This window comes from Moschus berezovskii, chromosome 1 (genome assembly GCF_049115385.1).
Source record: "Moschus berezovskii isolate FMDL1 chromosome 1, NW_MosBer_1.0, whole genome shotgun sequence".
Taxonomy (NCBI): Eukaryota; Metazoa; Chordata; class Mammalia; order Artiodactyla; family Moschidae; genus Moschus; species Moschus berezovskii.
This window is the reverse complement of record NC_142460.1, coordinates 45,547,146-45,570,175: the sequence shown is the minus strand read 5'-3', so window position 1 is coordinate 45,570,175 and position 23,030 is coordinate 45,547,146. Positions and strand designations below refer to the sequence as shown.

The 23,030-nt window shown below is 35.1% G+C and overlaps 1 protein-coding gene across 1 annotated transcript in view; it reads left to right on the top strand.

Annotated features, from left to right (window-relative positions):
• ROBO1 (roundabout guidance receptor 1) overlaps positions 1-23,030 on the top strand; it is a 478,536-nt gene that overhangs the window by 220,420 nt on the left and 235,086 nt on the right. The window lies entirely within an intron of this gene.

Sequence of the window (23,030 nt, the reverse complement as noted above, 5' to 3'; positions counted from 1 at the left end):
ATATGTAATGTTTTTAATTATCCTAACTTTTCTTTTACCTGAAAGCAGAAATCACTTAATAAATAGTGAAAAATTTCTAGACTGAAATGAGCTGGTCTAGTTTTATTTCCTCTTTAACTTAGTGTGTGGCCTTGGAGAAGTTACATGCTCTTACCAAGCCAGAGCTCTTATCTTTAAAATAGGTATAATAATAGGTGTAATAATAGCCACTCTCTTACCTGCCTGACTGGATTGTTAAGTTTAATAAGATAATGGCTGTTTAGAACTTTGAAGTCCTCAGGAGGAAGGTATATGAGAGAAGGAGTGTTACATTTTTCTGATGGAAAAATGCCCTGTCCAGATCTTTTGCCAGTTTTCCTGACAGACTTATGGAAGCACGTTGGTCCTCCTTAGACAACTGTTTTGAGGTACAACTTCAGGTACTCGACGTGTCAGCACAGCTAATCTCTGAGATCTACCAGCTTTACACATGTGTTCTGCAGTACCACGATGAAAAAGAAACAATCTGTGGCCTGAGACATTCCTGGCACCTATTATGGAAGATACACATTTGCCAAATTTCTATTTTTCCATTATAGTAATTTGAAACTCTTTTGGATGTACCTGTCCAAGGTAAACTTGGTTTCTTCAGGAGTTATATTCCATCCTCTGTCGGATGTCTTTTAGTCAAGATAATGTCTCTTCAGTGGTTATCTCCAAGATTCTAAGAGGATTTCCCCTTCACTTGCCTTTTTTAAAAAAATCATTTCACTCTTCAGCCTGGAGCCTAGATTTGATTAATCGATTTCCCTGTTCTATTTAAGGGTTGTTTTTATTAATGCACTTTTCAAGCCGAGACACAGCATTATCGCCTTCTCGATCACTGTACTGAGTGTTGAGATCTAAGCAGGCCAGCTGTAGCAGCTGTGTTTCCCCGTTGGATCTTGAGCTGAAAACTTTCATCTCCTTTGCTGTCTCAGCTGCTGGTCTGAGGCTATGGCCTTCCCATAACTCAAAGCAGTTTCAAAGCAATGAAAGTAACCTCTTTGGAATGCTTTTGGAAAACCACAGAAAGGTTCTTTAAAAGTATACTACTTATATACTTTAAATGAATGTTTCCATTTTAAGGTAATAACAGCATAATGTCAGGAGTCAATGCATGGTATTTAACTACACTATGAACATAGTGTAAGCTTGTCTAAATAGACCAATTAAAGAAAGAAAGAAAAAAGAAACAGCAAAGATTGGAATCCTTAAAATGACCTCATAGTTGTGGAATCTATGAATCGAAGGTTGTGTTTTCCAACATTCTGTGTATAGAGTAATATTTTCTATAGGTCTGAAGATTCTTTTCCCCCCTAGCTTAGAGAGTGTGTGAAAAGATGTCATCATCACAAATGAGAATGGTGTTAATTGTTTTAACTGGGGAGGTGCCTAGTGTTCACAGGGAAACATTTTAGATTGGAGTTTGATTTACTGGGGGAGTGGGGAGGATCAAATCTGCATGTCTTTAATAATAATTTGTTAAATCTGCCATCAACGCAATAAAATGTGACTGATGATTTATAAGATGAAGGGTCATTTTAGTGAAATTTGACATTGACCTCCAAGTCTGAACCAAAAGAAAACTGGGTTTTATATTTGTCTTGCCTTCACAGAGGCAATTGTCACTCCAGACCTCACTTGTTCTGACTTCGTGGTGAGTTAACTAAAGAAGGACTCTGAAATGTTTGTAATTACAAAAGAGATTACTAATTAGATTTTACATTTATATCTTTCTTACCATTTCCCTAGTGTTTAGTGGCAAGAAGAAGCCTCATCCTGAGGCACTGGCAGAGGAAGAGAAATCTTTGGAGCTAATTTAGATGTCCAGTTGATGTTATATAAAAATAAGCAGAATTCCAATATTTCAGAGTCTCCCAGGGCCACCTTTATGAGTCAGCAAAGTGGAGCACACTCCTATAGTTCAGGAATAATAATTTACTTGCTTTAAGAATTCTGAACACATTGTTTTTTTTTTTTTTTTTTTAGTGATTTACTGCATGGATTTTAAAGCTTTTCTTCATAAGCACCAGTATCACCTTATCTGGAAAGGCAGCTTATTGCAGTCCTCCTGAGAGATTGCCTGTGCTACCAGGGGATTAAAGCATGTAGACATGCTATCACTTTCTCCTCTGGAGTCTCCCCAGACATGCTGGGTATTATACTTAGTTCCAGTGAACTATTCTTGAACCTCTGCCATTCCAAGACTGCATTCGTTGGTATAGTTTTCAGAGTAGCTTAAGAAAAAATTCTACTCACTTTATGAAAGTATTTATTATCATTTAGTCAATCCCTTTCCAATAAACATTTTTCTTTTCTTTGGGAAATCTATATATGTATATGTATATACATACTTGTCTGCATATATAGTACTCACACTGAAACATACATAAAGGAATATAGAAGGGCTTCCCTTGTGGCTCAGTGGTAAAGAATCTGCCTGCCAGTGAAGGAAACTCAAGGGACATGGGTTCACTGCCCTGGTCCAGAAGATCCCCTGGAGTAGGAAATGGCAATCTGTTCTAGCATTCTTGTGTGGAAGATTCCAGGACAGAGGAGCCCAGTGGGCTACAGTCCATGGTGTTGCAAAGGGTCGGACGTGACTGAGCATACATGCACACACACAATAACCTATACAATCAGATTTTAACAGAAAATAAAAATATATTGTAGGGTACGAATGTCAGCTCCAGTGAAATTTTAAATTTTATAGTAGCCACATTGCAAAGAAAAAATGAAATTAGTCCTAATAAGATATTTAAATATCTATTTAATTTCAAAAGTATTTCACCTCAATATCCGAAATAGTAATCGCATTTTAAGGTTTAATCAATATATAAGTGATTAATGAGCTCAACTGCAGAAGGAAATGGCAACCCACTCTAGTATTCTTGACTGGAGAATCCTATGGACAGAGGAGCCTGGTGGGCTGCTGTCCATACGGTTGCAGAGTTGGACACGACTGAAACAACTTAGCAGCAGCAGCAGCAGCAAGGAGCTCAACATCATTTTTATACTAAATCTTCAAAGTCTGTGTGAATTTTATACTTATAGCTCATCATAACTCATAATTAATTCACAGTAGTGGCTCCCTTATTAGAAAGGGCAGGAATACATATCTACCAAGAAACTATTTTGAAATAAGTCCTTAGGGAGAGTGTCAGCATTCTAAACAAGTAAAATTTTGATCAATTTTTTTTCTTCAACTTCTACAAGTATAACATATTTCATATAGTGTTCTTTTAACAAAATTACTTAAAATATAGAGCCATCTTTTAAAATAGCATTACCCATTAAGATAATACACATGTTTTTTGGTGATGCACTTAACCCTACATCTTCCATTTTCCACAGACTGATCTGGAGGAATTTCAAGGTGTTTCTTATACCCCAGTGGGAGCTGGATTCTTTAATTATTAAACCATGAGACAATCCTCACTTCTGTTATTTATTGAATGCATGCTTTCTTGATTTAAATGAAAATATATGGGAAAATGACATTTAAAATATTTTCAATGTTAGAGCTTGACTTTATATGTGTATTTTGTGATGTGTATATTGAACACCGTGATGCAAGACAGTGGATTTTCAGGTGAGATAAAAGATCAGAGAGGGCAGTTTTGCCCAAGCACAAGGTCTCCCTGAACCCTCTAACTGACTTGCCCTTTGCACATAAATCTTTCATCATGATCAACACAGAGACAAGTATTGATTTGCCAGTTAGCTATCTTGTCATCTCTGGGCTTGGGTCTTTTGACCTTTTATTTGTTCCTGTAAAATTATGGTGAATCACAAACTTCTTTTCTAATAGGTCTTTTCAACTTTAAAAGGCCAAAAGACTCTGTGAGACTATATTGAACAGTTGGATAATCCAGAAAAGGGGGGTACCCCTAAATACTTGTAGACTGCTAAAGGTCAGAAATCCTTACTGAGTTCAAAATCTCAAACACATTCTCTTAGGAGGAAACGATTGAGAAGTCTGAGGTCTGAGTTTAGTTTGACCCTAGCTAAATATGCTTTGAGTTTCTTAGCAAAGTGTGTCAATTTGGCATTTCATTCATAGTACCTGAGTGTGGGCAAAGTGAATTTTAAAAGATGAGTTAATTTTAAAATGGAAAGGGAACACAAACAGCAGTTTAAGGAAGTATAATGGAATCTAAATTGAAGGATTGCAATTTATTTCTCAAAATGCTAATACTAGTATAATGTGGCTTCAGCTGAGCTCCTTACAGTCTTTTTTGTGCTTTTTTTTTTCCTTTTGGTCACACACATAGGTAAGTCCTACATACTCTAATTTATAGATAAACTAAAGATTATATCGGTAGACTGAATTGTCTACAGGAGACTGAATTTATTTCATAAATGTGAAATCAGGATTTCAACTTTCATTCAACTAATTTTGTGTCATTTCACTTAATCTGTTAAAAGTGTAATTTATTACACTGACCTGTCACCTGATGATTTCTCTGTTGCATATATATTTTATTCCCTCCAAAGGGATTCTTTTTGAACTTTAGTTTCTAAAATTATGTTTTGCTATAGATCTGTGAAAAACAAGGAAAATTGTCTTTCTTTTATATTGTACCATTTGTTTCTAAATCACAGTGTGTGTGTGTGTGTGTGTGTGTGTGTGTGTGTTAGTTGTTCAGTCATGTCCGACTCTCTGCAACTGCATGGACTATAGCCCACCAGGCTTTTCTCCAGGCAAGAATACTGGAGTGGATTGCCATTCCCTTCTCCAGGGAATCTTCCCAGCCCAGGAATTGAACCCTGATCTCCTGCATTGCAGGCAGATTCTTTACCATTCGAGCTACAGGGAAGTTGTTTATAGCTATTATTTCAATAATTTTGGAGAAATTAGCTGTTACTGAAAGATACTCTCTCTGAGACATGTTTACCTAGGACCTATTTGCCCTAGGTGATGCCAAATGCTGTTATCTCTACAAGCATAACTTATATAATAATGGGACACCAAAGAGCTTTTGGGGAGTTCAAGCATGTAAAACAAGAGTACTGAGTAAAGTATGTTTTTTAAAAAAGATTCACTCCTCTGTAACAGTCTTTTGCTGAGATGTACTGCATTACTGGAAAAGAAATCATGAATTTGAATATGGCCTCATGGAAGGTGAGTCTCAGTTCTTAATCAGGGAGTGAATGAAGCACTGATTATCAGATCTGAAAATAAGATTGCTATTTATAAATAAATTGTTAGATAGTTAAGACATTTGCAATTTTAGTGTTAAAAATCTTCTGAAGAATCTATGGTGAAAGTTTCCTGATTTCCTAGTTCTTCTCCAAGGAAACCTCCAAATTACTTGTTTTAGGGGGAATCCTTTCAGAGATCATTTATCCGAAAATAATTTTAAGTGTATGAAAATTAAAGGCATGCTTTCATACACATGGTAGCACGTTATACAGATTGATACCAATGCATAAGGAACTTCCTCTTTTTCATTATATGTGGGTAGTATTTAGTTGTCTGAATAGTGTAATACTTCATCTCATTCCTTTCTAATATATATTTATATGGTTTCCAATCTATTTATTGCAGCAAACAGGTGCTACAGTGAATACTGGCAAGATAGATTCTTAGAATTAAGTCTCTGTGTCAAAAGGTATATGAATCTGTAACTTTGTTAGATATTGCCAAATTTTTCTTCTTACCACTTGAAGAAGTTATTGTCCCACCAGTAAGGCAGACTAGTTCCCAATTCTCTGAAAACTTCACTAATAGTATAAAATCAATTTTTAATTTTTTGTTGTTGAGTGCCTATCTGATTCATCAGAATAGCTTTAATTTATTTTTCCCTTCTGAATGATGTGGAATAGTATTTCATCTGCTTAGGAACCATTTATATAACGTGTGCTGTGTGTGTCAGTGCATGAACAATTTGATCACATACTTTTTCATGTTTCTCTTGTCTGTCTTTTCCTTATTGATTTGTGTGAGTGCTTTATATATTAGGGAAATAATGTGTCATAGGAATTGCAAATATTTTCACAGTTTGTCATTTATCTTTTGATTTTGTCTATGGTGGTTTTGAAGTACAGAAAATTGGGGTTTAAGTAACTGACTTTATTGATTTTTTTTCTTTTATGAGCGGCTTTTACAACATTGTTAGAAAGGCCTTCCCTATTCCAAAGGTATATATTTGTTCTCCCATCATTATTTCCCATCATTATTTCTACTCCATTTATGGTCAAATCAGATAATTGTGTTGAGGCAAGTGTCAGTAATCCTGACCATGATACTTAGCTGATTAATTATGGCCAGTATACTGCAGAGACCTTTCTTTTGTTCTGCTTGAGAAAGGAAGGAGTTCCTTTATGTTTCCCATAGGACACAACCCCAACACTTGACTGAACCTCCTTTAAGCTTGAAGTGGTCAGCAGTAAGAAACTGTCTAATTTCAAGGCCTGCTGGGGAGATGAGTGAATGTCAGGTTTCTCCTACACCTTGGCTATAGTTTATGCATGCTCTGATCATCCGGAGTTAAGTATAGCTTAGTGTTACCTATGAATTGGATTTATCTATGACCCTTACTCGCATTGTCTTGGATTATCTGAAATTGACTATGTATTATTAGTATGTTATTGTATTAACACATAACCTTGCCTTATTGGCATTATAAATCAACTATAATATATACTTTTTTCACTTTTCATACTTTATTAGAAATAAAAGGTTTATATTCTTATAGTTACATCAATATAAACAGAAATTGTCTTTCTACATTAATTTGTGGCTTAATCTTCACTTAAGTGTTTTAATCATATTATGAGGGATTAAGGCTTGAAAGTAGAGTAACTCAATTACTAGCTATGCAGTTTTGCACAGTTAACTATAACACTTAGTACAAGTGTGACCTCATGTATTGATTTCTTCATCTTTAAAATGTAGGTAATAATTATACCCATTTCAGGGGATTGTTGTGAGTATGAATTAATTAAGACCTGTGAAGCATTTAAACTAATTCATGACATACATTAAGTCTTCAGTAAATGTTAGTGATCATTTTTATATCATTACATTCAATTATGAAATCCAGAGTCAGATAATTTGATAGAGGATGAATATGACCAATAGACTTTATAATCCATGAACTGTTCCATACGAAGGCACAATTTTAGTCACTTTCAGCTAGATTATAGCAGCTTTTTTTTTTAAAAAGAACTCTGAGGCCATATCTGTTTCCTTTAGATGATCACGGCAGCTGAACATCTAATCCATTCATTTTGGTGCTCATTGTGATTGAAACTGCTGAATCAATCATGCAGTGATTTGCTTTGATCATTAAGACAGCCAAAATGAAAGCATTGGCCATGCTGCCTAGGGTCCATTTATTTTGGAAATAACTTTTGACAGGTAAGACATAGTCCCATATTGCCTTCCTGACATTTCATTGATATCTTGTGTGGCTTCTGGTAGCATATTTATCATTTTGCTAATATACTTTTTGTTATCATTTGTTCTCTGTTATCTTAATAAATGTAAACAGATGATCCATGGGGGTGATTCATTCAAAGCTTTTTTAGCTGCAGATGGCCTGAGAGGCAACAGAGTAGGTGACATTTTGTACTTTTGTTGTTGATGGGTGTGATCGAAGCAATGGGTTTAGTTCAAAGGGAGCAAACTAAAGTGGTTCAAGGGAGGAAACAGTTTTCATATACTTGCATAGTGACAAAACTAGAATTTTCAGTCTATGAAGATTTAATTTGAAGTGGATATGATTAAAGGTGATAAAATCATGTTGTTGCTAGAATGAGCAAGAACTTTTTCCTAATGAAAGGGCTTTAATAATTTTTAAAAGAGTTTCAGAAAATAATTGCTTATTAAATATTGTTTTTTCTATCCTAATGAATATTTATCATGATATTTCATTAACGTTACTGAAAAAGTATTACTGAAAAAAGAATATTCAGTGCAGACTAACAAAAGTTCATGAACTAAGGAAGGCCACCAATTTTATACACACACAAGTTCAGGTGATCGATCAAAAAGGCTCACAACCAAACTGACTTGAATATTGGACAACTGTCAGAATGAAATACAGTGAACCTTAACTTTTAACTCTTTAATATTTTCTGAAGAATTTAGCAACTCAGATCAGTAGACCTCGGGTTGTGATCCTCAGCTAAGAGTAGATTTCAGAAAAAGATATGCCCACAAAGAAAATCTCTCAGGGTCTCTGGATATTTTGTTTTGTTTTTTGCTCGTTTCTTTATCAAACAAGGTCATGGTTTGAAATAATTGGAAAGCATGGCACTAGTCTGTAGTCATTATCTTTTAAAATCTAGATTCAGTCAAGGGAGTGCTAGAAGTATCTGTGTTTGAAGAATGTGGGTTGGGGAATAAGGTTGAGAATCCTCTCCTCTTTTTGGTCATTTCTTTTGACTTGTGTCTAAGTGGAAGAGTTGAAAATAGTGATTGGCTTTTGCAAGTAGTTGAATCAAATGTCAGTCTGAAAGAAGGAGAGCTAAGTAAAACTGTTGAGCATGTATTGATTTTTAAGTACACATAGATTGTGGTCAGTGTCAACATGACCTTTACTTATGATAGACAGCTTGTTTTTGGATAGTTTCTTTCACAGTGGCCATTTATGCAATCAATGAAAAGGGGCATAGAAAAGTTGGCTTATTTATAAATTCTTATAAATCTGAATTGAAATTTGTAAAATTTGAATTATACAAAAGATGTTAGTTTGTGAGCTGAATTTATGATCACAGTAGGCTTCCTTACATGTATAGTGTGTTCAATACTATTAATTTTATTGAATTAACTTGGATTTTTAATATGTCTTTAAAGAAAAAAATCAAATACTGAAAATGTTAAGGTATATGTGCAAAATTGGGAATGTAATTGAATATCATTTGGTTAGTAAGTTGAACAGCTTTACTCTCTTTACAGTCAGGCATAATGTCATTATGCAGCAAGGCATGTGTTTTTCCATCTAGTTATCTGGTGTTTCTTGTTGCTCTTTAATGACATGCTTGTGTTTGTATGAATGTGCCCACGTGTATATGTGTGCATGTATATATTGCTTCATACTGGTACTGTGCAATTTTTGTTAATTTTATTTTTGTATATTTTATATTTTTGTGGCTATAATAAATTAATTATTTTCTCTGTATTCCTGACAGGTGATGTATAGGAAAGAAAATTTTTTTCATTATTCAGTTTGAAAACTTTGTTACATATTCTTGTAAATACACATTTTTTTTTAGGTTTCTTCATAAATGGTAATATCATAAAACAATGATAGATTTGCCATTTATTTCCCCAAATCTGTACTTGAGATATTTTTTCCTGTCAAATTGTGCTAAATATAGCACATTCAGAAAAACATATAATAATATTTTTTAAGAAAATAAATGCATTTTTTTCTTATGAATTTAATAATAGTGTATCACTAATTGTGCTGTGATTCATGGGGTCACAAAGATTCGGACACGAGTGAGCAACTGAACTGAACTGAACTGAATTGTGATATTAGGTATTGATTTAATAGATTAATACCATCCATTTTTGATCATATTAAGCAACAGCTTTGTTTCTTCTCTCAGCATTGTTATACTAATCAGAACATATATATTTTAAAAATATTTGTTTGGCAGTGTCATAGAAGAGACTTCTTAAGCAGCTTCTCCAATATTTAGGAATTTTTACTTATAAAAATTGCCTGTTATTTCAATAAAGCTACCAATACTTTTTCTCTGATTTTCTGTATTCAAATTAAGAGTTGAATTATAAACAACATTACAGACATGTGGCAAATTATTGAGATTAAATGTTTTTAAATGTGATGAACATTGATAAACCCACATTTATGAATTGTTCTATTTCATTTACTAATGTCTATATCAATTCATTTGTGAATTCCTTTATAATATTTATTTAATGTTGCTTCATTTCTCTTTTTTTCCCCAATATAATGGTAGTGTGTTTAGATTTAGATTCTGAGATGTGATGGGTATATTCTTTAATAAATTGACAGAAATGTGTATGAATGCCACAGTGACTTCTTTTTGCATTGTTGCTCTGTGGATCACAATAGATGTTCAGGCTCTTTCTTTATTTTGGTATAAAAAGTAATCTTAAAAATTATTAAATCTGAACATGGCAAGTTAAAATTGTTGTTTTAAAATGCTTCTGAGTATTTATAATATCCTGGGTGTTCATTGGAAGGACTGATGCTAAAGCTGAAACTCCAATACTTTGGCCACCTTATGTGACGAGTTGACTCACTGGAAGAGTCTGATGCTAGGAGGGATTGGGGGTGGGAGGAGACGGGGACGACAGAGAATGAGATGGCTGGATGGCATCACCGACTCGATGGATATGAGATTGAGTGAGCTCCGGGAGTTGGCGATGGACAGGGAGGCCTGGCGTGCTGTGATTCATGGGGTCGCAAAGAGTCAGACACAACTGAGCGACTGAACTGAACTGAACTGAATGTGTTAAAGAAGAAATCAAAAAGCAAGTTACGAAAGTATCTTAATTGAATAAAAATGAAAACATAGCACACTAAAATGTACAGGAAGCCACTAAAGCAATAGATAGGGGAAAATTATAAAAAAAAAAATGCTTCTGTCTCATTCTTCTATCAAAAGGAGAATTTTGTTTACAACTCAATTTTATGGAGGAAGGAAAGAAAATTTGGAAGGAGTATGATGCTTCCCTTTATTATCAGGCAGGCCAATTTGTCTCCTAATACAACTTAATTTCCAATCTTAATCAGCAAGTGGTTATTTTACAAGTTTTTGTTGTTTTGTTGTTATTATTGATCATTGTCGATAATTACCCGTTATATAGTTTTCAATTGAAACTGTTAAATATGAGTGAGCATTTTTCATGCTTTCTGAAGGAATTCTTGGTGGCTCAGATGGTAAAGAATCCACCTGCAATGTGGGAGGCCTGGGTTTGATCCCTGGGTTGAGAAGATCACCTGGAGGAGGACATGGAAGCCCATTCCAGTATTCTTGCCTGAAGAAGTCCATGGACAGAGGAGCCTGGTGGGCTACCGTCCATGAGGTCGCCAAGAGTCAGACACGATTGAGCAACTAAGCAGAGCAGAAAGGAATTACTAAATTGTAAATTTCATGAAGAGATTTGGGGAAAGCTCTGAAAGAGAACCAAACTTCTCGTTTACTAGTGAAATAGAAATTTAGGCAGTTCTAAGTACTAGTTAAAATGAGGTATCATAGAACATATTCCATTGATAATTTGGAAGTAAAATGGATCAGTTGATTTGGGCCTCATTGTTTATTTTTGGAGGCTATTAGATTTACACATCACTAAGTTCTCTAAAATAAATTTGGCCTAACCCAATCAAAATGATTACATTCCACCTCAGAAATAGGTGTTCAGTTCAGTTCAGTCGCTCAGTCGTGTCTGACTCTTTGTGACCCTACGGACTGCAGCAAGCCAGGCCTCCCTGTCCATCACCAACTCCCTGAACTTACTAAAATTCATGTCCATTGAGTCAGTGATGCCATCCAACCATCTCACCATATCTCATCTCCTCCTCCCACCTTCAATCTTTCCCAGCATCAGGGTCTTTTCAAATGAGTCAGTTCTTCACATCAGGTGGCCAAAGGTATTGGAGTTTCAGAAGCAGCAATCAGTCCTTCCAATGAATATTCAAAAATAGGTGAGGGAGTTTAAAATATTCTTTCAAGTGCTTAAGAAAGGTATTAAGACACAATAAGGAAAATGTCATCCCTAAGATTTTAATTAATTAGACTATTGCTTTTCTATAATGGAAATACTTTTAGTTTAAAACCTGAGTATATGACTATGGCTTTAAAAATGTTTAATTTGGCTGTCTTGCTACATTGAGATGTAGAAGATTAATATAGCAGTTAGAAATACAATGAAATGAACATTTCCCAGTTGGTTAAATGTGGGAATTTATAATTCATAAGTTGATATAATTTCTTAAGACATACTTTCTTTGTGACTATGGGTACATCATTTCCTGGTAGGATTTTTACTTAGAGATTACCGTTTTGTAGTGCAACCTTAACTGTTCCCTGTAGGAAATTTAGCAGATAATATTGTAATGTGAAGAATACAGGCCACTGTGTCATAGCAGTTTCTTAGATGTTTTTCATTTGAAGGCATTAATAATGTTGCTTATAAACTCATGGCACTGAATCACTGTCTTTTAAAAATGTCATGTTCAGGTATCTTGACTACCAAGTTGTAAATCTCATCTCAGTGCTTTTCTTGTCCTCACCACCCATTTTGTTACATTTTGGAGGAGGAGTTCTATTTTTTTCTATTGATGGCCATTTATTTCATCTAGAAAAGCCAAATAAAGCAACATTTGGAAAATATTATTAAATACATAATTCGTGATGACATTACTCAGAGGAAAAAAACATTTCAGTTTCTTGAAATGTGGGACTTAAGGGGATGATTCCACTGGAGGCTTCTGTTCTGTGAGTAATGAAAATGCTGGATGATAAAAACATCTGTTTTATAAATACAGAATAGGCATTGATTCTTCTTTTGGCTTTACTCTTGTTACAATAGTCTGTCTGAATGTGATAAATCCCACTAGTAAAAGAAGTTGAATGTATTGTTTTTAAAGCTTTACTGGGGACAGAAGCTTTATTCTAGACTTAACTGTCATGGCATTATATACAAAAACATTTACATTTTAGGACAAACTACTTCTTTCCATAATTAATATGGGAGAGAGAAAACTTACTTTGTACTAACAGATCATTATAAAGTGTTATAATGTTCTGGAAGTATAACTTTTTAAAATATTCTCAGGGCAGATTTTTAAAAATTAAGTCCAACGTTGACTTGAAAGAATTCAGCTATTTCAATTGACCACCAGGCCAATTCCTTAGCTCAGCTACATTTGACAGTTCAGACATAATTAATTATTCAAGGAATTATAAGGAAGACTGTGAATGCATTTAGTATAGTTTACCTTTAACACTTGATTTGTATTTCTTAAAGAAATTAGCTTGTCTCCATGTTAATAATTGTTTGTTTCATCATTAGTAGTGTAAGCACCTTGTTATGTTTGTGGACGTACTGGAGATGTATTTCAAATAACCAAATAGAAAAACTCACTTTGTGTCCTTTGGTACATTCATTTGCCTCTTCTACCAATTTCATCTTCTACTTCCTCTGGCCCCCCTCCATCAAGTTATTCCTTCCTCTGTCCCTTCAAACTCTCATTTCCTGTTAAATTCCTTCTGTAAACATACCCAAGCCTTCCCCATCCAAAATCACTAACTCCACAGCAGTCTGGTCTCTCTCTCCATCCCCACTCTGCTCTCTCTCTCCTCTTTTATTAGGACTTTTTTTAAAGCTTGCTGTACCCTCATTAAGTCTAGTTATTAACCTTCCATTCTCAGTGAAAACTACTGTAATCTGGTTTCAATCATCATCACTCCATTGTAATTCTTGTTAATTGGCTCACGAATGTCCTTCTATTTGTAATAAGGAAGTAGTCGTGTTTTGGTCATCTTACTGGACCTCTCTACTCTATTTTGCACTTTCATAATATTATTCCCTTAGATTCTGTGAAATTGCATCCTCTCATATAAGCTTGCTATTCCTTCTTTCCGTTCACCCAGAACTGGTGTTTGCCAAAGGCCAGACTGTAGCCTGTTATTTGTTATTTTATTTAGCTTCCTATGTTTGTTTTTATTCTGCATGCTCTTTCTGTTCAGCTTATTTAGAATCATAATATCACATATGTCTCAGAGTTCCTTCAAATTCTCCCCAAGTGATGTCACAGTTTGTAAAATTTTGGCAAGTGTCTGTTGATCATCTCCTCCTTTATTTAGCATAAGTACCTAAATCATAGGTAGCATGAATGAAACATTCACTGTATGCTAGTCCCAACACTAAGTATTTTTACTTTACTTGTCACACAAAATGGGCTTCCCTGTTAGCTCATATGGTAAAGAATCTGCCTGCAATGCAGAAGACCTGGATTTGATCCCTGGGTTGGGAAGATCCCCTGGAGGAGGACATGGCGACTCACTCCAGTATTCTTGCCTGGAGAATCCCCATGAACAGAGGAGCCTGGTGGGCTAACAGTCCATGGGGGTCGCAAAGAATTGCATATGACTGAGTGACTAAGCACACATATCACACAAAACAATCCTAAAAAAAAAAAAAAGAAAATCCAAAACTAAAATCATCAATATAATTAAACATCTATTTCCTTCAGTATTCTCTTTAGCAGTTGTTAACATAACCATTTACCTGGTCAACTGATTTAAAAAGCCACGAGGAATCCTTTGCTTTCCCTCACTACACTCCTATTTTGTTTTTCACATATAATTGCATATTAAACACTGCTTAATTTATGAACAGACTTTTAGGACAGTTTTCACCCTTTCCTTCATCCTTATTTTTCACTGTCCTACTTTAAGCCCTTTGGATCTCTAATCTGGTCTATTATAACAGCATTTTTGCTATTAACTCTTTGAAATCTAGCTTCCATAGAGTAGTCACTGTGATCTATCTAGAATGGAAATCTGATTACATCAATGATATAGTGTCTAACTACCTGTAGGTTATAACATACTTAACATGTGACATGAACCCCTCTTTTGTCTTGCTTCTGCCAGGTCCGTGGCCTCATCTCTAGTCATCCCATATATTCTAACCTCATGCTGTTTAAAAGTTAACTGTTTGTAGTTCTCTGCATATACTACCTTGTTTGTCTGTTTTATGTTTCTTCTCGGATTGTCCTCTATATGTAGTGTGCCTCCTTCCATCTTTGTATTCATTTTTTACTACTGTCCTCAGGAAATACTTCCTCCAAAATGTTTTCCCTGCCAGTTCATCTGAATTTCTTTGGTATAGATCTTCTCTCATCTGAAAATATTACAGCCTACTAAAACAGGGAATGTGATGGTTGGATAGATCAGACATCTCCTTTTGCTAACTAGCAGTGCTTAAGGACAACCATTCGTGGTTTGAATCACTTAGTCAACTAATGTTTTCTGAGTATGAACTAAAGGCTAATATTGTGCTAAGAGTCAGGTACACAAAATTGGACACAATCTATATCTTTACCATATAAAGCTGGGTAGCAAATCAATAACAGACATGTGTTTTGTTGTTTTTCAGTTGCTATGTCATGTCTCATTCTTTGCGACCCTATGGACCACAGCACTCCATGGCCCACAACACTCCAGGCTTCCCTGAAGCAAACTTCTGGAGATAGTGAAGGACAGGCAAGCCTGGTGTGCTGTGGTCCATGGGGTCGCAGAGTCGGACATGACATAGCAACTGAAAAACCACCAAACACATGACTGTTATTGATGTGCTACCCAGCTTTATATGGTAAAGACATAGATTGTGTCCAGTTTTCTTTGTGTACCTGGCTCTGAGCACACTATTAGCCTTTAGTTCATACTAAGAAAACATTAGTTGACTGAGTGAAACCACGAATGGTTATCCTTCAGCACTGCTAGTTAGCAAAAGCAGATGTCTGATAGTTAAGAAGTTAGCCCTCCTCTGAATAAAGCAGAAGAAGGAGCAAGATAAACCAAAGTCTCTGTTGCTCAGTAATTTTGGCTGAGATCTACTTTAAAGGTAGAGAGTATGCACCTGTATAAATATCTGTGTTTACACAAAAGAACAAAGGATGAATCAAAGAAAATATTTTGAATGTGGAGAGGAAAATGACTGTGGAGAAAGGTTAGTGAGTGAATAGAATTCACTAACATTCAATTATCTATGAGCTAGCCAATTGGGAAAAAAAAAAATGAATCTATTTCAACTGAATAGAAGGGTGGATGAGACTCAGAGAATGAGTTTTTGTTTTTTTCAAATTTAGAATGACCTCAACTGTAGAATAATAGTGAAATTAGTTCCCATTCATCACAACTAAACCTTACAATTATTAATATTTGCCAGAGCAGTTTTATTTATCATCACCTGCCTCCATTACTCCCTATCATATATCAATATGCACATTTAATGAATGATTTTCAGTGGTGAGTTTCTCAAGGACATTATGCTAAGTGAAATAAGAGGAGCTTGGTGGGTTACAGTCCATGGGGTCACAAAAAGTTGGACATGACTGAGTGACTAAGCACATACACAAAAGGACAATATTGCATGTTTCCATCTACATAAAGAATCTAAAATAGTCAAACTCATTGGAAAAGTGGAGTGGTGGCTGCCAGGCGCTGGAAGGAGGGGAAAATGGAGAGTTGTTCAATAGGTATGAAGTTTCAGTTATGCAGGATGAGTGTGTTCTAGCTATCTGTTGTACAACTTAGTCCCTGTAATTACTACTTCATATTTTACACTTAAAACCCTGTTAAGAGGGTCGATCTCATGTTAAGTGTTCTTACCACAAAAAAATACTGCCAACAACAAAGGGACTGAAGGAAACATTTGAAGGTGGTGGATGTGTTTCCTACCTTGATTGTGGTGCTGATGTTATGGATGTTTGCCTATGTCCAGACTCTTCAAATTGTAAACATTAAATAGATCCAGTTTATGGCATGTCAATTATACCTCAATAAAGCTAATTAAAAAATAAAATACTCCCTGTTAATAGCTTTCTGATTGGTAGGATAATCTGATGTCTCTTCTGTATGTATATTATATGCAGTTGAAAAATTTGTGCTTTGTATTTTATTAGATATTCAGCAAATAGCCTGTGAGACACTGAGAAATAGCAAATAGATGTAAATTTATATAATTGTCTCTATTACATGCAGTTTACTTTCAAAATTTAAAGAAACCCTGCAAACTATTTGTGGAATATTTTTTTCCAGTTATCTAAATATGTATAGAAGATATTTTCATATTATTTTTAAGATTAGCCAGCTTTGATATATGTATTACCAACACGATAGAAGTAATTAGTATTGCTTATAATCAAATTTGCCTGTGTGTTTGAGAAGCACTATGTCAATGAATGTGACTTTAAAATTATAACCCAGGGTTGTCAGAGCAGGAGTTGTAGGGTGGTTTCCATCAGTAAATAACCCAGCCATTATCTAAATCTATTTCTAGATTTATATTCTGGAAGTTTTCTACCAGAATATTCATGAGAAATGAGTTCTACTTCTGCTCCCCCTATTAATGAAAAGAATGATTCCATCCCCGAGTCTCCTTTTTTAAATGTGAAATTATGAATTATGATTTCAGGGTTTCTTCTGGCAGAGGAGCACACAACATGCATCTTGTGTTCAGGTCAACACAAAATATATTAATATAATCCACAGCGTTAGTAGAGATGGTAATACTAGGAGGGATCTTCCGATAATGGTAGTGGGCCATTGTTCTGATGTAATGTGATGCTGAGAAATGTAGGACCAGAGCTTTCAATCATTTAACGAAGACCAAGAGACAAATGAGATACAGAAAGAAAAATGGGACGGATACATGGCTGGGTCTTTGTCTCTAGCCACAATGGATGGATTTGCTTTTCAGACTTTTAATGAAGATTGGCTGATGATTAAATAAGTCCACACTTTGATATGTGCCACCTTTATTTTATACAGCTATACCATGCCCATGTAAGTTGGGGGAAAACTGTAAAATTTACCCATAACTTTGTGTCTGTTCATCCTTTCCAGCTCCTTTTTTAAAATGTTTAAAATTTTTTTAATTGGAATATAGTTGACTTACAATGTCTTGTTAGATTTTGTGTACGTCAAAGTGAGTCAGTTAGACATATACATATATCCACTCTTTTTTAAGAATGTATTCTCATATAGGTCATTACGGAGTATTGAATAGAGTTTCCTGCCCTATACAGTAGGTTCTTATTAGTTATCTATTTTATATATAGTAGTATGTAAATGTAAAAATAACAAAACCCTGAAATGTTTTTAAAACTCAAGACAAATACAGTCTTCAAATATTCCAATAATGATAACTAATAAACCTGTATTTCCATTGTAAAATATATTCACTCAGGTAACTATCTCACCCTTATTTACACATAGAAGCAAGTCACACAGTCAACTTTTAAATAGAATCTCTCCCTCCAAGGGGAAGTTAGAATTCTTATCTACAACCCTCTTCTTATCTCAAGAGGGAGCTTTATGGTCTTTTGTAAGAGCAAAAACAAATCTAAAAGCCACCCAAGGAAAATGGTAGGGACGAAAATCATTAGCTCTTGGTGACACAGCCATATCCTTGTTATCACAGATCTCTTTTCAAGTTGCAGGGAGGGGCATGTAAACATTGTCTAGCTCTTAGTACCTATTATGCAGATATTTTTAAGTAAGAAAAATGGACCAGAAGCAAAAAGGTGGAAAACCAAACTTACAGAATTAATCCTGACCTGTCTACTCAATGAAATTTAATGAGTCTATCTTTAGTCTGTTTGATTTTCCAGATACATGAAGATTTACATTTGCTTCTAGAAAGTGCCAGTGTTATCATAACTCTGTAATCCTTTAAAGCTGTTTTCACTCCATCAGGTATTTACTGAGGACCCACCTCTATTTCAGTTACTGTTCTAGGTTATTTTCAGTTCAGGTCAGTTCAGTTCAGTTGCTCAGTTGTGTCCGACTCTCTGTGACCCCATGAATCACAGCACGCCAGGCCTCCCTGTCCATCACCAACTCCCGGAGTTCACTCAAAATCATGTCCATCGAGTCGGCGATGCCATCCAGCCGTCTCACTCTGTCGTCCCCTTCTCCTCCTGCCCCCAATCTTTCCCAGCATCAGAGTCTTTTCCAGTGAGTCAACTCGTCCCATGAGGTGGCCAAAGTGTTGCAGTTTCAGCTTTAGCATCAGTCCTTCCAATGAACACCCAGGATTATCTCCTTTAGAATGGACTGGTTGGATCTCCTTGCAGTCCAAGGGACTCTCAAGAGTCTTCTCCAGCACCACAGTTCAAAAGCACCAATTCTTCGGCGATCAGCTTTCTTCACAGTCCAACTCTCACATACATACATGACCACGGGAAAAACCATAGCCTTGACTAGACGGACCTTGGTTGGCAAAGTAATGTCTCTGCTTTTTAATATCCTATCAAGGTTGGTCATAACTTTCCTTCCAAGGCTGTATATTGTCACCCTGCTTATTTAACTTATATGCAGAGTACATCATGAGGAACAATGGGCTGGAAGAAGCACAAGCTGGAATCAAGATTGCTGGGAGAAATATCAATGACCTCAGATATGCAGATGACACCACCCTTATGGCAGAAAGTGAAGAGGAACTCAAAAGCCTCGTGATGAAAATGAAAGAGGAGAGTGAAAATGTTGGCTTGAAGCTCAACATTCAGAAAACAAAGATCATGGCATCTGGTCCCATCACTTCATGGGAAATAGATGGAAAAACAGTGGAGACAGTGTCATACTTTATTTTCCTGGGCTCCAAAATCACTGCAGATGCTGATTGCAGCCATGAAATTAAAAGGTTATTTTAATGCATATTATATAATTACAGATTTGTTATTCAGCATGTTATAGATGTAAGCTGAATGTCATGTTTTCATTGCACTACTGAAAGCACTAGGATATTAGTGTCTTTTCCAGTGAGTGATTTTTTTTTTTTTTTTAAAGTTCACCTGGTTTTAACCGCTATGCTTTTGTGCTGTCAAACTTTCCCTAATGCTGTTCCATGATCTACTAAGTGGTTAACTGAGAAACATTGTACAGTTTCCATCATAAAAATTTTATTGTGAGAATATATAAAAGTTCTTTTTCTACACTTAGATAGTTGGTTGACTGCCAGATTGCATGATTTTTACTAGGTAATATTTCTACAAACTTGATTTAATGTAATCTTGGATCAAGAACTTTCCTCACTAGGAAGCCATGTATTAGAGCAGAAAGAATACAAGGCACAGAGTGTTCTGACATGGTTCACGCCTAACAAGCTGTTTGACCTTTGTCAAGGGCAACAGTTTCCTTATCTGAAAAATAAAGAGTATAGTTTGGAAATATTCTAAGAGCCCTTTAAAGTTACTATATCCCACGAATTTTACATATCCAAGTTATCAAAATCATGAGGTGTATTTTAAGATTCAAAATAAAATTTTAATTTCTTTGTAATTAAATTTATACACCCATCTTTTTATTCCATGTAAATGATAGACATTTGTTTTAGGGTTAGTATAGTAGCATGAAACTTGTCTGCGAGAAAATCATTGTTCTTATGCTTGGATTCATGCAATGTTTTCCTAGGTCATTAAACACACATTTTCAAATGAAGACTCCAGTAATAAATTAATATATTTTAGCAGTGCAGTCTGTTCCACTGACCACTTTTTACCCTGCTGGAAATTCTCTGGAGCTTGCTAAAAATTTGGCCATTTAGACAAGATAAAACTATATTCTGGAAGACTAAATATGTGTAATGTATAACTGAAAAATGCAACATCAGTGAAAAACAACTTGCAGAAAATGAATTTTATGCTGAGAAGAATAAGTAAAATTGACATTGCAATCAGAGGTTTTAGCTATTGGATAATGAACTGACCTTCCAGCTTTCCATATTTAACATTCTATGACTACAAAGCAAAATAACATAGCTACAGAGTTTGTGTTTTAATTTAAACCTTTCAATGGAGTATATCAAAATGTTAATAGCATCTGGTTTTATTTTTTCCTAAATTAAGCCTTCAGCACCATTAGATGGTTAATTTCCTGTGTCAACTTGACTAGGCCATGGTACACAAATATTTTGTCAGACATCCATCCAGACATTGCTGTGAAGGTATTTTCTGGATGAGATTAAGTTTTAAATCAGTAGACTTAGAATAAATCAGATTACCCACCATAATGAGAAATGACTAACTCATTTAGTCAGTTAATGACCTTAAGAGAAAAAGACTCAGGTCCCTTAAGGAATGAGAATTCTGCCCCCTGACTGCCTTTGGACTGAAACTTGCAACACTGGCTCTTCCCTGAGTCTTCAGCATGTTGGCCTCCCCTGTAGATTTCAAGTTGTCATAATTTCATGAGCCAGTTTCTTAAAATCTTTCTCCCTTGCCACACACACACACACACACCCGACTAGTTCTGTTGTTCTCTGGAGAAACCTAATACACACTAGAAAGACATTATTCTACAGTTTGTGAACTATTAAGAAGAGCATTGATACTTACCAGTTATGTGAACTTAGTCTCTAATTTTGAGGGCATCTGAATAATTACTTCAGGAGATTGAAATAGATTTGTTATTTGTAATGTTTTTCAAATCTTAGAGATAAAATATCATAGGGTGGCACAATAGACAAGCCTTATATTCTCAAAGGAAAAATTGAATAATAGATTAGACAAGTGATTCTAGTTCAAGAAGGCTAAAGCATGTAATTTCTAATTATATCTTACTGTTTAAGTAAATATTTGACCATATTTTCCCTTAATTTCATGCATGTTCTTTTATTCTTTTCCTATCTACTGAAACATAGCCATTAGAGTATTCAGTTGAAATTAAAATGAATTCTTCTTACATTCTTAGTTTACATTTATAATTATATTTGAGATCAGTGCTTACTACTAGAGTCATCATATTAATTTTCTGTTTTCTCTTTATTTTCATAAAATAAAAGCAAAACTAAAAATATATATACGTATGTATATGCACAATCACACATTTAAATAGAGATGCAATCCTGCTCAGAGAAAGATGGCAGCTACCAAATTCATAATGTCAGCTGCCAGATCATGTCACCATTGTTTTTTCAGGTGAAGGTGCTCACAGTATAAAAACCCATTGTAAAGGTGTCAATAAATAATGTCTGAATGAGTTAGCTGTATGTGTATGAAGATGTCATAGCTGAGGACTACAACTGAACTGCTTTGACTGAAGCAAGAGTTGGAGACCTACAGCTCACTCTGTATATCTTTCTCCCTTTACCTCTTCCTCCACAATAATGCTTGAAATAATTCAGTGGAGGATTTGTGTCCAAGAAATACGGTTCCTAAATGGCCTCCATCGTCACCTTCAGCTCTTGACTATAATAGAGTTGTTGCTAAAGGAAATACTCCTTACACAATCATCTTTCACCATTTACAGTTTTTTACATGCTTTTTACATGCATCTCTTACCTAGCATATGCTTCTGCCTCTCTGATTGACCTCTTGCAACCTTAAATTTTTCCACAGATGCTGAAAATATCATAAAAAGTATTGCCTTTTCTTAGGAACCATCCCCAAATCCTGGCATATTATGGCTTCAAAATGAGGCAAATTTCAGAGCTAAAACAACTTTTGATAAAGATGTTTCAGTAATCATTCAATAGGAAAAAGTTCTTTGAAGCAATAATGTGCTAGTACATGCTGATTAGTGTACAGAATGTAATGTGGGTTGTATGTTCTTTGCAGGATTACATGAGTTTAAAGGAGAATGCTGAAAAGCTAACTAGTTTTTTCTGAATCTATTACTGAAGCAGAGTTCTTTATGTCAGATAATACACTTTCTGGAAATTTTAATTTGGCTTAAACAACTTCCTTCATGAATTACAGCTGACTTAGGACTTATCAGGGAAAACAGAGAATGTTACAGCTCTGTGACTGTACTACAAACAGGGATGTGGGTATGCTGACTCAAGAGAGCTTTAGATATCCTAGATAGTAGGCATTATTTTTTGAATGGAGAATGTTTTCTTCCAATAGAAACTATAGCAAAGTGATCTTTGTGAGTACCTCACATTTTTCAGAATCTTAGCAGCAGTCATCATTCCTTTTATTGAATAAAAATCTTTGGGATATGACAGATTTAATTAAGCACCGAGATTGAACAGTATCAGCACATTTTGTATTAGATGATTTTCCCAGAGAGAATTTCACTTTTACAGTTGATATCCAAATCAGATTTACATAAAGCTACAGTGTCTTGAATTTGAAGTAGGACTGATGTGCAGATAAATGCATTTTGTCAGGTAGGGCCTCTGATAAATATTTTATGTGAATAATGACACCTTCTAGGGGTGCATGTACCCAGTCCCTTTCTTTATGATGATATTACTTAAAAGACAGAAAAAAAAAAATCAACAACAGAAAATGCATTTTTGCCTCTCCTGGTTTTCTAGAGAAATG